A 13,392-nucleotide genomic window follows, 5' to 3' on the forward strand; every position below is an offset into this window, starting at 1 on the left:
GGGCATTTCAATTCCCTCACATGCAGTGATTTTGCCCCTTTTTATGGATACAGTGGCACATCATTATTATTATTATTATTATTATTATTATTATTATTATTATTATTATTAATTTATTTGTCTTGTATGCCGCCCACTCCCGGAGGACTCCGGGCGGCTCACAAAAGACAAGGGAAAGGGGGGAACGAGACAAAGACAACATATTAAAAACAAAACCAACATTCACAATTTCCGTGGAGGTAGATGCTTCTCAGCTCCCCCCAGCCTGCTGGAACAGCCAGGACCTGGTGGCTTTGCAGAAGGCCGGGAGGGTAGTAAGGGTCCAGATCTCAACAGGGAGCTCGCTCCAGAGGGCCGGAGCTGCAACAGAGAAGGCTCTCCCCCGGGGAGTCGCCAGCCGACATTGGCTGGCAGATGGAATCCGGAGGAGACCTAACCTGTGTGATCTAATTGGTCTGAGAGAGGTAATCGGCAGGAGGCGGTCTCTCAGGTACCCAGGTCCGATGCCATGTAGGGCTTTATAGGTAGCGACCAGCACCTTGAAGTGGATTCGGAGACTAATAGGTAGCCAGTGCAGCTCGCGGAGGATAGGTGTAATGTGGGTGTACCTTGGTGCACCCACAATCGCTCGCGCGGCTGCATTCTGGACTAATTGGAGTCTTCAAACACTCTTCAAGGGCAGCCCCATGTAGAGCGCATTAAAATAATCCAGTCTTGAGGTCACAAGGGCATGAGTGACTGTCTGAAGGGCCTCCCGATCCAGGTAGGGTCGCAATTGGTGCACCAGGCGGACCTGGGCAAAGGTCCCCCTGGTCACAGCCGACAGATGGTGTTCTAGAGTCAAACAGTAAAACATCCTCCTTTTAATTTTTCAGATTTTACATCAGTTTCTCATGAATTTTTTTCCAACAAAAATGTACCCATGGATTACTTGCATTTTACTTTCAATGTTGTGAGATTAAAATAAAAGAAATATCAAGCCATATCTTAAACGTTGTGTTTTGGCTGCCTGCCCTACTGCCCACCTATCTAGATAGAGATAGATAGATAGATAGATAGATAGATATAGATAGATAGATATATAGATAAGACAGAAAGACAGACAGAAAGACAGACTGACAGATATATATCACCTCTCTCTCTTCTTACCTATGTACCTACCAGATCATTAAAAGATTGTACTAAAGATTATGGTTCACAAACTGGTGTTCTCTAGATAGATTGGACTTTAGCTCATATAACATGTTCTCGAAATGTACCAGAACAGGGCAGGGCTGTGTTAAACTAGCATCCTATGCTGTTAAATCAGATACTTTATCATATGAAAGTATAGCATTGGGATTAAAGTCAACCTAATAAGACTACTAGACTTGGCCTTCATGGTTATGCCTATTTCTCTTTTTAAAATGTCACCATCTAAATATCACGTGGAAGGTTGTTCCTTGTCTCTGCTCGTTAATCTGTCTGACTGAATGAGTCCACGTTTTCATACTACTGGTAGTCCTTGGTGAACGACCACTTGTTCAGTGACTGTTTGAAGTTATAAGGCCGTTGAATGAGGACTGACAACTGGTTCCTCTTATAACATTTCTCTAGTCATGTGATCATAATTGGAACACTTGGCAACTGGCTCACAATTATGACATTTGCTGCATCTCAGTCACATGAATGTCATTTGTGACCTTCATTGCCAGCTTCCAACAAGCAAAGTCAATGGAGAAGCCACAATGAAGTCACAAATGGCAACTGCATGATTGGGCCATGCTGTGGCTGCACAGGGCTTGCCTAACAATGGCAACTGGGACCGCTACAGTTGTCATCTTAACTTGGCACGGTCCTGTGACATGCTTTATGACTGCTTCGCTTAGTGACAGGGTTGCCAGCTCCAAATACCATTGCTAAGTGAGGGCTGCCTATATGTGGAGAAAAATTTACCTTTATCTGCTTTCTTCTTGCACTTTATATAAATCAATCCAGTCTCCAAATTCTTCTGATAAACTTGGATTATCAAATGTAATATTTTCTGTGTGAGTAGGAGGACAAAGGTATTTTTTGCCGCCTTGATTTATATGTAAAAATAATAAAGCAGGGTAAAATAAATAAATAAAATGCTAAACTCTACATTATTCTGACTGTCTTAGATAATGTTCTCTCTTCTTTTCCCACCATTTTGCTTCACTTGACAGTATAGAGGGAGGAAAAATGAGAGCATTGGCAGTAGTGATAATAGTTTCTGAATTGATTGGTCTTAAGATCACATCAAAAGATAAAATAAAAATACAATAAAATATAGGATCTAATTCCAGAGTAAAATAAATAAAGGAAAATATAGTAAAAAATGCATGTGTGGTAAATAAAAAAGAATCAGCATTCAGATAAATACATCACCTTATAAGAATCTCAATCTGTTTGATATAACAAGTTCTTAGCTCAAAGGACTTAACCATAAACTTAGCAGTTCTGCTCACAATGTATACATTAGAGCCTGACAGCACTGCTAAAGCCTGAAAAAAACATAGCATCTTGGGAACATGTACTGTATTTATAATATACTTTTTTTAAATGGCATTTTTTTTCAACCTGGCATCTTCTAGTACAGGGGTATCAAACTGGTGGCCCGCAGGCTGGATGTGTCATATGCAGGCCACTTCCACCCCAGCTCCGCGAATGGGAAAAACTTCACAAAACAACACATGACAGCAAGGTGACACCATGCGTTTGACACCTGTGTTCTAGTATGACCCATAACTCCTATATTCTCAGTCAACCAGAAGTGTTATCTTGATCAGTGTTCTCAGTCTTCGCAATTTCATTACTGTTCTTAACAACTAATTCCCACAACACTGTCAAATAATTTACTAAGACAGTATTACTATTACTCTTCTCTTCCTTGCTAGTATCTATCTCTTCCAATTTATTACTATAAACATGTTGCTTGTATCTTTCAATTCATAGTTTTTGTTTCCTAATACAATTTAATAGCTTATTAGTAACCTTGACTATCACTAAGTGTTGTATCTTTTTATTTTTGATGAATAAATTCTCCTTATGTACAGTGAGAGATATGAACCAAAGACAAATTCCTTGCGTGTCCAATCACACTTGGCCAATAAAGAATTATATTCTATTCTATTTCAAGGGTGGACTTCAACTCCCAGAATTCCCTAGATGGCATGCTAACTGGGTAATTCTGGGAGTTGAAGTCCACACACATCGTGAAGTTACCATGGTCGGGAATCCCTGATCCAGACTATTTTTTTCCATTAGTAGGACATACAGGTAATACAGTACAAAGGGAACTCTCCAATCTTCCTGGCAATGCCAACCCAGGAACAGTGCCCCCACCACTGAGACATCAAGATCAAAGGCAACCCTGATGCAGAAAGCTATCTCTGAATTCACGCCAGCCTCACTTCCTGCTGCTCATCCTACCTTACCAGCTCATTAACAGTAATTGCTTGATTTAAATAATACCCCTGCAATTAAAATATTCCTAAACAGTGGCTGAGAATTCCCAAACCCTGCAATTAAAGTATTCCTAAAGGTGGCTGAGAATTCCCAACAGAATTCTTATTAATTAAAAAATGGATTTGAATCCACCCTTTAAATTCAAGGAACAGTCTCAATTTTTTCACCAACACTCTCCTTTTTACTGTTACAATGCAATTTATCCAGCCATGATTTGAAAGGGTACAATAATACTTATTTAGTGACTGCCATTAGATCAGCAACTCGGATGTTAAGCAGAGTGATCTCTAAGGAAACCTGGGACTATGCTTACTATCTTTGGCTTTCCTTTGTTTTACAAACTTGTGAAGGTCATAAAGGTGGGGACTGGTTATAATGTCACTTTTTCATCAGCATCCTCATTGTGAATGGTTGCTGTCCAAGACAGTTGCTAAACGAGGATCACCTGTATATGGAAGTACTTCATATAAAAAATAATGAGGAAAAAGTCTTGATTGCACTCATGCTGTCATATGAGCATTTAACCTGTGATACAGTTCACTAACAGGAACATGAATAACTGCACTTCTGAGGATCATAAAACACATGTGGCTGTTTAAATGCATCTGATAATTAGAATACAAGGCATTTGTGACCACTGAATAACAGATTTGGAAGGGACCTTGGAGGTCTTCTAGTCCAACAGATTTGGAAAGACTTGATCCCCAGTTAAAACTAAAATGATTTTAAGTGGGGTATCAGAGAAGCATTTCTTCATTGCCTTTTTAAGACAAGCAACTGTTAACTTGAAACTGTCATAAATGAGAGAAAAAATGTTTAAGGGAGGAGTGACTCCCTATCCTTGCCCCTCCCTTTAGGACCTCTCCTCTTTAGGACCTCTCCTTTTCTAACTCAAGTCCAACTCATAAACCGCTCTTCTCTAACAGAACTCTTAAATAACCCAGGTTGGCACCAAAACCACCCATCTTCTTGGATCTGTTACAACTGAAGCAACGAATCCTTGCGAATCTTTTCTGCGCCGGGTACTAAAAGCCCTTTAAAACTTTATAAGTCTGTGAGCCGCGTCTCTCTCTCTCTTTTACCTCCAGCCGGCACGTGTATAAACACGGGCAGGGAGGAGGAGGGTTGAAAAGGAAACAAAAACCTGTTGTGTGCGTCGCTGAGTGGAGCAAAGGTGGAGGGAAAGAAGCAGCTGGAGGGAAGTAGCGGCCAGATAGCAATTACCCAGAGCAAAGGCCGCGGACAGCCACCTTTTCGCCTCTCTTAGCAGCGGCAGTTTCTCCACACCCCCGGCGCCCCAAGCTACGACTCCGTCTGCTCTCTGGCCTGGTAGATTCCCGGGTTTCCCCTCACTGCCTCTCTCCCCGCCTGTGTGCAAAAGCAAGCCCGAGCCGCTCAGCCCGAGCCAGACACTGGACGGGAAAGCCGGTGGCGGGCAGTCCGTGTGGGTCTCTCTCTGCCCCTCCCTTCTCTCCCGTTCGAGCCCGATGGGCGGGAAAAAGGAGGCGGAGAGGCCATCTCGTTGGCTCTGAGCGTCCGCCGCTCGCCGCGCCTGGAGAAAGGGGGGGGGGGGAGCGCTGCTGCCCTCCCGCTCTCTCTCTCTCTCCTCCCGTCTCTTCCACAGCAGCCCCGCAAACCGGGAACCCAGCTCCAGCGGCAGAACGCTTGAGAGGAAAATCTGGGAAGCAGGCAGGAGGAGGAGAGAGGGGAAAAAACGGCGGCGGAGGCAGAAGGAAGGTGAAGGACACCCGCGCACACTGGGCTGCTCTGAAGAGACGCCAGGGAGGGGAGAAAAAAGTTTACACCCTCCGAAGCTGCGCTGTCGCTCCCCCCTCACCCACCTCTCTCCCCGGCGGCAGTGGCGCTGCAGGCGCAGACGGAGTTTTACCTGGAAGTTGGTGGATTTCCGCCCTTTTTTTCCCCTTCCCCAAATAAGAATTTGAAACCTCGGCTAGATCCGAAGCTCTCCAGCCGTTTTCCCACCGACGCTTTCCAGCCGCGGCCGGCGATGTGACAGCCAGGGACGACCCCTTCAGCCGGTCCTCCTTGCGGGAGAGCTGTCACCCAGAAGGCTCAACCAAGTGGACTTTTCCGCTTCCAGTTTAATGAACGGCCCCGGGTCGCCTGAGAGAAGCTTGGCAGGGTTGCTTTTGCTTTTTTCTTTTCATTTTTGATTTTGTGAAGACGCCGCTTCGGGAGTCCCTAGCAAGCTCCTTCGCGGGTTGGTCCGTCTCCTTCAGGATTTAAGCCCCGATTTCCTCCGGATTCCACCTTCTTCCTTGCTACTCTTTCCCTAATCGGCCGATTTTCTGGAGCGGACCCAGAGGGACTTGTTCCTCCGGCCATTGCAAGTCGAAACGGAGATAGAAAAATGAAGGTGAGTCCAGGGTGGGGGGGGACCAAAACCCTAAAAGCCACACCATCTTTTGACCGGAGTCCCGAAGGCGGACGGGTAAAAAGAGCTGGAGTGACCGAGGGAGCGTTCTTCTGGGGAGGAATTAAAATGTCATACGCGGAGAATAAAAGGATTAATAGGGAGCCACAGTCAGACGAAGTGCCTTTTCGGAGCCAAAATATGCAGAAGAGGCACTTCCAGGTCATTGCCAGTCCTCGCTTAATCCAATTTAAAACTTAGCGGCGGGGAGGAGAAATAGAGGGAGAGGGAGAGGGAGAGAAGAGTGAGAGAGGTGAGAGAGGAGAGAGAGAGAGAGAGAGAGAGAGGCAACGCAAGAGCATTCGGCCTTTGGGGCCACGGAACTAAAGTAGCTCGGTGTTCAGCTGATCCAGGCTGGGAAAAAAAAACCCAAAACAAATCCGCGGATCAATAGTATTAAAAGGCTGAAAACATTCGGGCACGTGACATCTCAGTCAATCTAATTTTGGAGTAGCTGGAGAACCCCCCTTTTGCAAAAAGAAAAAAATCAGGCCGGGAGGGGGCGGTTGGGGTTTTTTTCCCCTTAAAAAATCGCTAAGCGCGTTTTTGCCTTTAGAAGAGAGTTATTTTGGAGTGGTTTATGTCTCGCGTGCCATGGATGGGTGGACTTCGCAGCTTGGCTTGCTTTGAATGTCATTTAAACTTTATTTCTCTAGGCTATTGTTTTTTGGGGGGGGGGCTGGGGCGTTTTATCAAGGGAAACTGGATCGAGAAGGGTGTGTACGCAAACGGAGGGAGGGGGAAAGAGCTGTCTCCCGCGGAAGGAGGGAGGGGGGAACGTTAACACCGCTGCCGTTTGGGTGGGGTGTCAAAAATTGGGTGGGGGGGGTTGTTATGGAGTTGAGACAGTTTTCCGTGAAGCTCGAAAACTGCGGCATTCCTGCCCGTCCAATAAAAGGAAGGAGAGGATGTCATTGTCTTTCAATATATAATATATAATATATATCTATATATATATATATATATATATACTCCGGCCACAAAGATGGAGCGTGTGGTGAAATGTTTCCAAGACCTGTTAAAAGGGGTTAGAGTTTGAGAGTTAATTTTTATGGCCCTTGCTTATCAGTCTGTGCAACTTAAAAAAATAATCCAAATAAGCAGTTGGCGAAGAACCTACTAGACGCAATAAAATCCAATCTTGAGAACTAGAGGGCAAGTCCTTGAGCCTCTTAATAAGGTTTCTGTTTGCTTTTTGGTGTGTTTTTTTAATGTGGGGAGGGGGGAAGAGAAGCTGCTTATTGCTCTGACAAGATGGATTATTTGCTGCCCTGTTAAAGCGTTGCGATCTTTCGCTGCATGAGATGAAAGCTTGCGTGTCCTTACTTCCTCGCGTGGGATTAAGGGCGGGTGGGACGGGGTTCCCCAGGCGCTTACCTTGATACAGGTAGAGATCGTGTCTCGAGGGGTGGGCAGGGCTGCCTTGGGAATCGAACCCTCCTGTTCGGATCCCAGCATGGTTTTTTTTTTAAGAGGAAACGGTTAGACGGATGCAATTTAGGAAGGGCTGCCAACTTGAGGGCGTGGGATCAAGTTCTAACTCCCGTTGAGAGGCCGGATTGAGCGAGTTTCCCTTGTAGAAGCTGCCTTCATCCCTCCGTTGTTGTTGCTCTTGTGAAAGTTGTTCGTCTTTCAAAGATTGATTCCTAAATCTCACTTTCCCTGGGACTGATCGGGTGGGGTGGGAGGGAATTTACAGCCTCCCCCCCCTCCCCCCGGAAAGCGACGCGAGCCGCTTTGCTACAGAGGCTTCTACAGCTTTAAGAAGAGATACATTTTCTAGCTTGTGTCGCAGCAACTTTGTATCAGTCATGTCGCCTGCCGGGTGACTGACAAAAGGGCTCGTCCAATGGAAATTCGCTACGGACTCCGATAGCGAGGCTCCGCTTTTCTCGTCGACCAATAGAAGAGAGAGAGAGGAGAACCTCATCTGAACTTTATCTGAGCACGTGACATGTTTTTAAAAGGACTTGGCACCTTAGCGGTGTCCCCCCCCCCCCTTTTGCCTCTGCCCTGCACGGTGTCGGTGGACCAGGCAAATTTGAAATTAAGAATCCGTTATGAAGAATAAATTGGTCCTCGTTCCCTTTTCAGTTCCGAGCTTGGCTATTTTGTTCGTGGATGTGGACTTTAGGTGGATGACACTTGGAGGAAAGAGGTGAGAGATAGCAGTCGGGAGGCAGAGGGCAGATATATTTCTAGCGTACTGGGGAAATTATTTCTGATTGTTGAAATTGTAGCCAGGGGTTGATCTGCAAGCCAAACAAATCGTCTCAAGGTTAAGGAGTTGGAAAATTAAGAGAGGATGGCTTGAGATATTTATACCTGTCTCAGAACTGGGCAATATTTTTTTGCATCAGGTGATTTTCCAAGACTGTCTAATTTTAACTCCCGGCAATTATTCTGCAGATTCCCCTACTATGAGATCCTCAGGAGAAAAGTATCTCCCACATTTTTAAAAAGTTGGGTTTTCAGCTAAAATGCAAGTGTCAGAATAGGTGTTTGGAAAGCTAGAATGTGTTAGATGACAGTCCATGCACCCAGAACGTGAAGACAGAAACTATTGGTTTTAGGATCCTTTTGTCTGGGTGTGAAGCTGTCAAGTAATGCTGGATGAGGCTCTATGCTTCTTTGGGAAGTAGGTTATGTTGAGAGCTTCAGGGTGGATTTTCTGCTATGTTATTGCTTGTTTAAATTTATTAGTTTCCCTACTCCAATGGACTCTCCAGACAGAGCAAATTTTAAAATATTAAAGGATAGTAAAAGCTGAGTTAGCAGCCCAGCCAGTAATGCAAAATAAAGGCTAGCGTATAGTCCTTGAATTTGTAACTCTTTCATGCATTCCTATGCAGAATGTAATTCTTCTATAGTTGCATGCACCGTTTCTAAATTTGAAAATGATATTTGAATAGCATTCTTGATTTCAGTTTAAGTAAACTGGAAATGGCTTGAAAACTCTGTAGAATTCATTGCAAATGAATTTATGTGCAGAAAGGTATTCTGAAACATTTTTAATTTATTAGATATATAATCTACTTTTCTTTCAAGATGAAAAGGCAGCATCTTTTAAAACTATTTAAAAACTCTAATTTGGTAAATTTGATAACTTGGCATTGTATTTTGAACCTTAGTTTAGCAATTAAATTTGCATTATTTTATCATACCAGTAGATAGCATTCAGGTTCTATTGCAAATGCACCCATAGTAAGCCAGATGATGTTATGGGATATTGTTTTGAATAATTATGCAAATTTACTAATTTTTCAAAATGAAGAAACAGTGATTAAGTTGTCGGTGCTGTATGTGCTTTATTGCTTGTAGATTACTGCAAAAATGTTTCAATTTTGGTCATTTGTACTGTTTAAGTCAATGAAATGGTCAAAAATGTGTGTGGATTTCCTTTCTTGGAAACCTGGGGTTAACTCATATTTGTGTTATGTTAATTTTGTGTTAGTATTAATGTGATATAGGCCTATATAAAATCACATACATGGGCCACTTTTATTGTTCATTGATACCAAGATGCTACACCGGGATGGGGTAGAAAAGTAAGACAGTGCTCAGTGTGCAAGGATCTGAGTTCTTAGAAAAGTAATTATCAGTATCTTGAATTACATGAGACTACAAAGAATTGTGTTGGTAGGGCTAGTAATGAAATTCACTGGGTGACGTGGTGGCAGGTTATTTTCAGCCTGTTGGTTAGGCATGTTGTAAGGTAGTGGTTATCACATAACTAGGTTGTCCTAAAGTCTGTGGGAAAGGATTGCAATATTTAGGTTGCTAAAGCCATTACTACAAGATAGGCATCTATGTCATAAACACTTCCAACTAAATATTTTAGAGCATATTACAAATTCATACTTTTTACCTTAAATTAAGATATTTGTATTATAGGCCAGATAAAAGTCTGCATGTTGCATGAGTTCAGAATTCATAATATTAGAGTTTTTGTCCTAAAATAAGAGCCCTGGGTTTAAAAAAACAAAACAAAACGATACATTGATGCCTTTGCCTGATCAAACTAATTACCAGTAGCAAGCGGACAGAGAAATAAATACAATAAAAATATTAAGGTTCAGCTGAATTAATATTAATAACCAGTGTAATCATTAACCAATATCATAAGTAGTTTCTCAATTTTATGTGCATTACATTGAGGTAGACAGCTGATATTTTTGAGTAAATTTCCTTAGTAAAGAATGATATGTATTCCTTATGAAAAGTCATTTTTGTAAATAAATCATTCAAATAGTTTCATTAAGTTAATATTCAACTTTTCCCCTTACTATCCTGATTAATTTTTTAAAAAACTCCGGTGATGATGTGCAAAGATGTAAATGATGTAAAAGAATGATGTAATTCAAATGTGATAGAGATATATGCCATGATTTTCTACAAGTGGCTTAATGTGAGTGAATAAGTTTGTTATTAGTAATTTATGTGCATAATTTTTTACATGCTTTTTGTAAGGTTACAGAAAGGTTTTTCTTGTTTACCATTTTTCAAAAAATATTTACAGTCACATAAAGATGTCTTTTATTTGCTGGAGATAGAATGGTGTATTTGTCAGATTGGGGCAATCATATGACCGTGAAAACTGTTTTTCAACGTGTTTGTATTCAAGTGAATAATTTCTATTACTTCACATAATTAAGATTTATATTAAAGAGAAAAAACTGAATTAAATAACTGAAAGCATGTGATCAAGAGTATGTCAAAGACAACTAAAGAGAAAATAAATTAATGCTAGCAGGAGAAGGTGTGAATTTGGCAAAATGAAACGTCAATAGAAAACATTTATCCAAAGAAGAATATAAAAGTAATTAGTTCACTTGAACTGCATATTTTTTGGATAACTATGTCTTAAAGATTTATTATTAAAGATATATGAATTTATTAATATAGAATATTGCAAGTTCTTTTTCAGTGTTATTACTAAAATTCTCATGTATAAAAGTGATACATCTTTTGATGTAGATATTTTTTGCTGCTCAATTGGAAAATTATATACCAGTTTTCAGCTGCAATCCGATAGAAGTAAAATCCATTGAATGAATAGAGTTTATTTCTGGATTTTGTAATATAGAACAGCCTTAATTATGTGAAGAATAGAGGCTAGGCTGTTATAAACTTACTTTCTGCACTTTGCTTGCCTATTAGTGATGTGTATATGTATGTGTTTTGTGGTAGTCTTTCCAATCTTGCAACTTTTCATATTGTTGGATATTATTTTCATAGTTTCCTAATTGTTTTGAAAAACAATAGTAAATAACAAACTTCAATGAACTAATGGAGAATTATTGCCACATGGATACAAACAAGTACATTTACCGCATAAGAATTCTTACTAAATATTTTGGTACAGGTAGTCCTCAACTTACAACAGTTCGTTTAGTGACCAAGTTAACAACGCTATTTTAAAAAGTAACTTATGACTCTTTTTCGCATTTACAACCGTTGCAGCATCCCCATTGTCACATGTTCAAAATTCAGACGCTTGGCAACTGACTCATATTTATGACGGTTGTAGTGTCCCAGGATCATCTGAAAAACAAAGCCAATGGGAAAGCCAGATTCACTTAACAACCCTTTTGCTAACTTAACGGCTGCAGAGATTCATTTAAACAACTGCAAAAAATTGTAAAATGGGGCAAAATTCAATTAACAACTGTCTCACTTAGCAACAGAAATTTTGGGCACAGTTGTGGTCATAAGTCAAAGATTGCCTGTACTCTTCCTGATTCATGCAAGTTCTATTATACTTCTTAAAGGTCACCAAAAGTTTAAATACCAGGTGGGCTAAAAAGATTTTAAAAGTTAGTAATTGATTGATAAACAGCAGAAACTCAATTTAGTTTTGATACATATTTGGCTATGGTAACCAATGTATAGGCAACAAGGATTCGTTTCCCAAAATATGTTTTCCATGTATTTGCTGTAATGGAGAATGTATGCTGATCACAGTCAATTTGTATTCTGATTTAATTGTCAGCAGTTTAAAGTAAACTATCAATGTTGTTTTGTTTAAAACAAATTTAGGGCTCAATTGTATTAAAAATGTAAATCTACATCTTGCTATATTTATATATCTTGTTTTTCCAAATTTCTTTGCTGGTGTTACAGCTATCCCTAATGGATCTCCACTCCTTGACTAATACTGTTCCTTAATTAAAATAAAATGTGTGTGAAAGCTAATGTTTATAGATGATCAAATTTCTTCGACCTACAGAAGGCTTTACAGCGCGGGTGTCAAACTGGATTTCTTCAAGGGCCGGATCAGCATTGTAGTTCTTCTCCTTGGGCTGGGGGATCTGGTACGGGGAGCGTGGGGTGATGGGACAGATGCCTCCTGTAGCAATTTGCTGGCTAAAACAGGATACAGGGGGCCTCCGTGCGGCCCGTTTTTGGCCAGCGGAGTGCTGCAGGAGACAGTGAAGGCCAAAAACAGACCACATGGCCACTTTTGGCTGGCAGAGGCACCATGGCCGGTCTTTTGATATTTCCAGGCTAGCCTTGTGGGCCAGATTTAAGCACCCCATGGGCTGGATCCAGCCCGCAGGCCTTCAGTTTGATATTCCTGCTTTACAGTATCTTCTCAAGTGAATATAGCTTAATAATTTCAGTTCGTAAGAGTGTATCTTAAGTTCTTAAGACTATATCACTGCTTTCAAATGTAAACATACATATAAGGATTCTGCCTTAGATATGAAAGGTCATGAATTTGAAGGCATAGGGTTAATTGTGAGGGGTCCTTGGTGCTCTCTGAGCTTTCTTGCTTTCTTGCAGATGTTTCATTACCCTAACTAGGTAACATCATCAATGCTAGTAAGGAGTGCTCTTTGCTGTCAGTTTATATTCTGGTGACTTGCTTGTCTATGTGGGTTAATTGTTAAGGGTTAATTGTGTTGCCCCACTGCCTGCTGAGTTTACAGGTTTGTTAGATTGTCTATATAGACATTTCGATAAGAATTCAGGATCCTTCAGAAAGAAAACTATTTTGATGTATACTGAAATTCAGATTGATAAAAGCGTTAAAGCATTTAAACAGGAAGTAATAATTTGGGCATATTCTGGGAGTGATGGGACAAATTGTAATTGCTTGTTTGTGCTTTCAGGATCCCGTTTGGGACAGCTGCTACTGCTTCTGTTGTTGAAACACTTGTGTAAAATGGTGAGTTACTTTGTTATTTTGGGGTAATAGCATTATTTGAGGCTGAGAAAGAGGCAACTCGATCAGAAGTAAAGGATTTCACTATAAGGTGTGGGACTGTTTTACTGCTAAATTATATTCAAATTATTTGCATATCTATAGTAAAATACTAAATTCAGAAAATGTTTCATGGCATGTACAGTGTTGTACTAAAGGGAGTAATGTAGCACTCTTAAGTTAATGGTTCTATCTATCTATCATCTATCTATCTATCTATCTATCTTCCTGTCTGTCTGTCTGTCTCTATCTATCTATCATCTATCATCTATCTATCATCTAT

The 13,392-nt window shown here is 41.0% G+C and overlaps 1 protein-coding gene and 1 long non-coding RNA gene across 2 annotated transcripts in view; one reads left to right on the forward strand and one right to left on the reverse strand.

The window, feature by feature from the left end:
* The window catches only part of LOC116512878, a 51,359-nt gene extending 43,583 nt beyond the window's left edge, over positions 1-7,776 (reverse strand). Inside the window, exon 1 of the long non-coding RNA XR_004255942.1 lies at positions 7,280-7,776. This is a non-coding gene — a long non-coding RNA (uncharacterized LOC116512878). The remainder of the gene's footprint in view (positions 1-7,279) is intronic.
* NR3C2 (nuclear receptor subfamily 3 group C member 2) overlaps positions 5,045-13,392 on the forward strand; it is a 165,026-nt gene continuing 156,678 nt past the window's right edge. Inside the window, 2 exon segments of the mRNA XM_032223548.1 lie at positions 5,045-5,845; positions 13,018-13,073. The gene's annotated coding sequence lies outside the window, so the exon portion shown is untranslated.

This window comes from Thamnophis elegans, chromosome 9 (genome assembly GCF_009769535.1).
Source record: "Thamnophis elegans isolate rThaEle1 chromosome 9, rThaEle1.pri, whole genome shotgun sequence".
Classification (NCBI taxonomy): domain Eukaryota; kingdom Metazoa; phylum Chordata; class Lepidosauria; order Squamata; family Colubridae; genus Thamnophis; species Thamnophis elegans.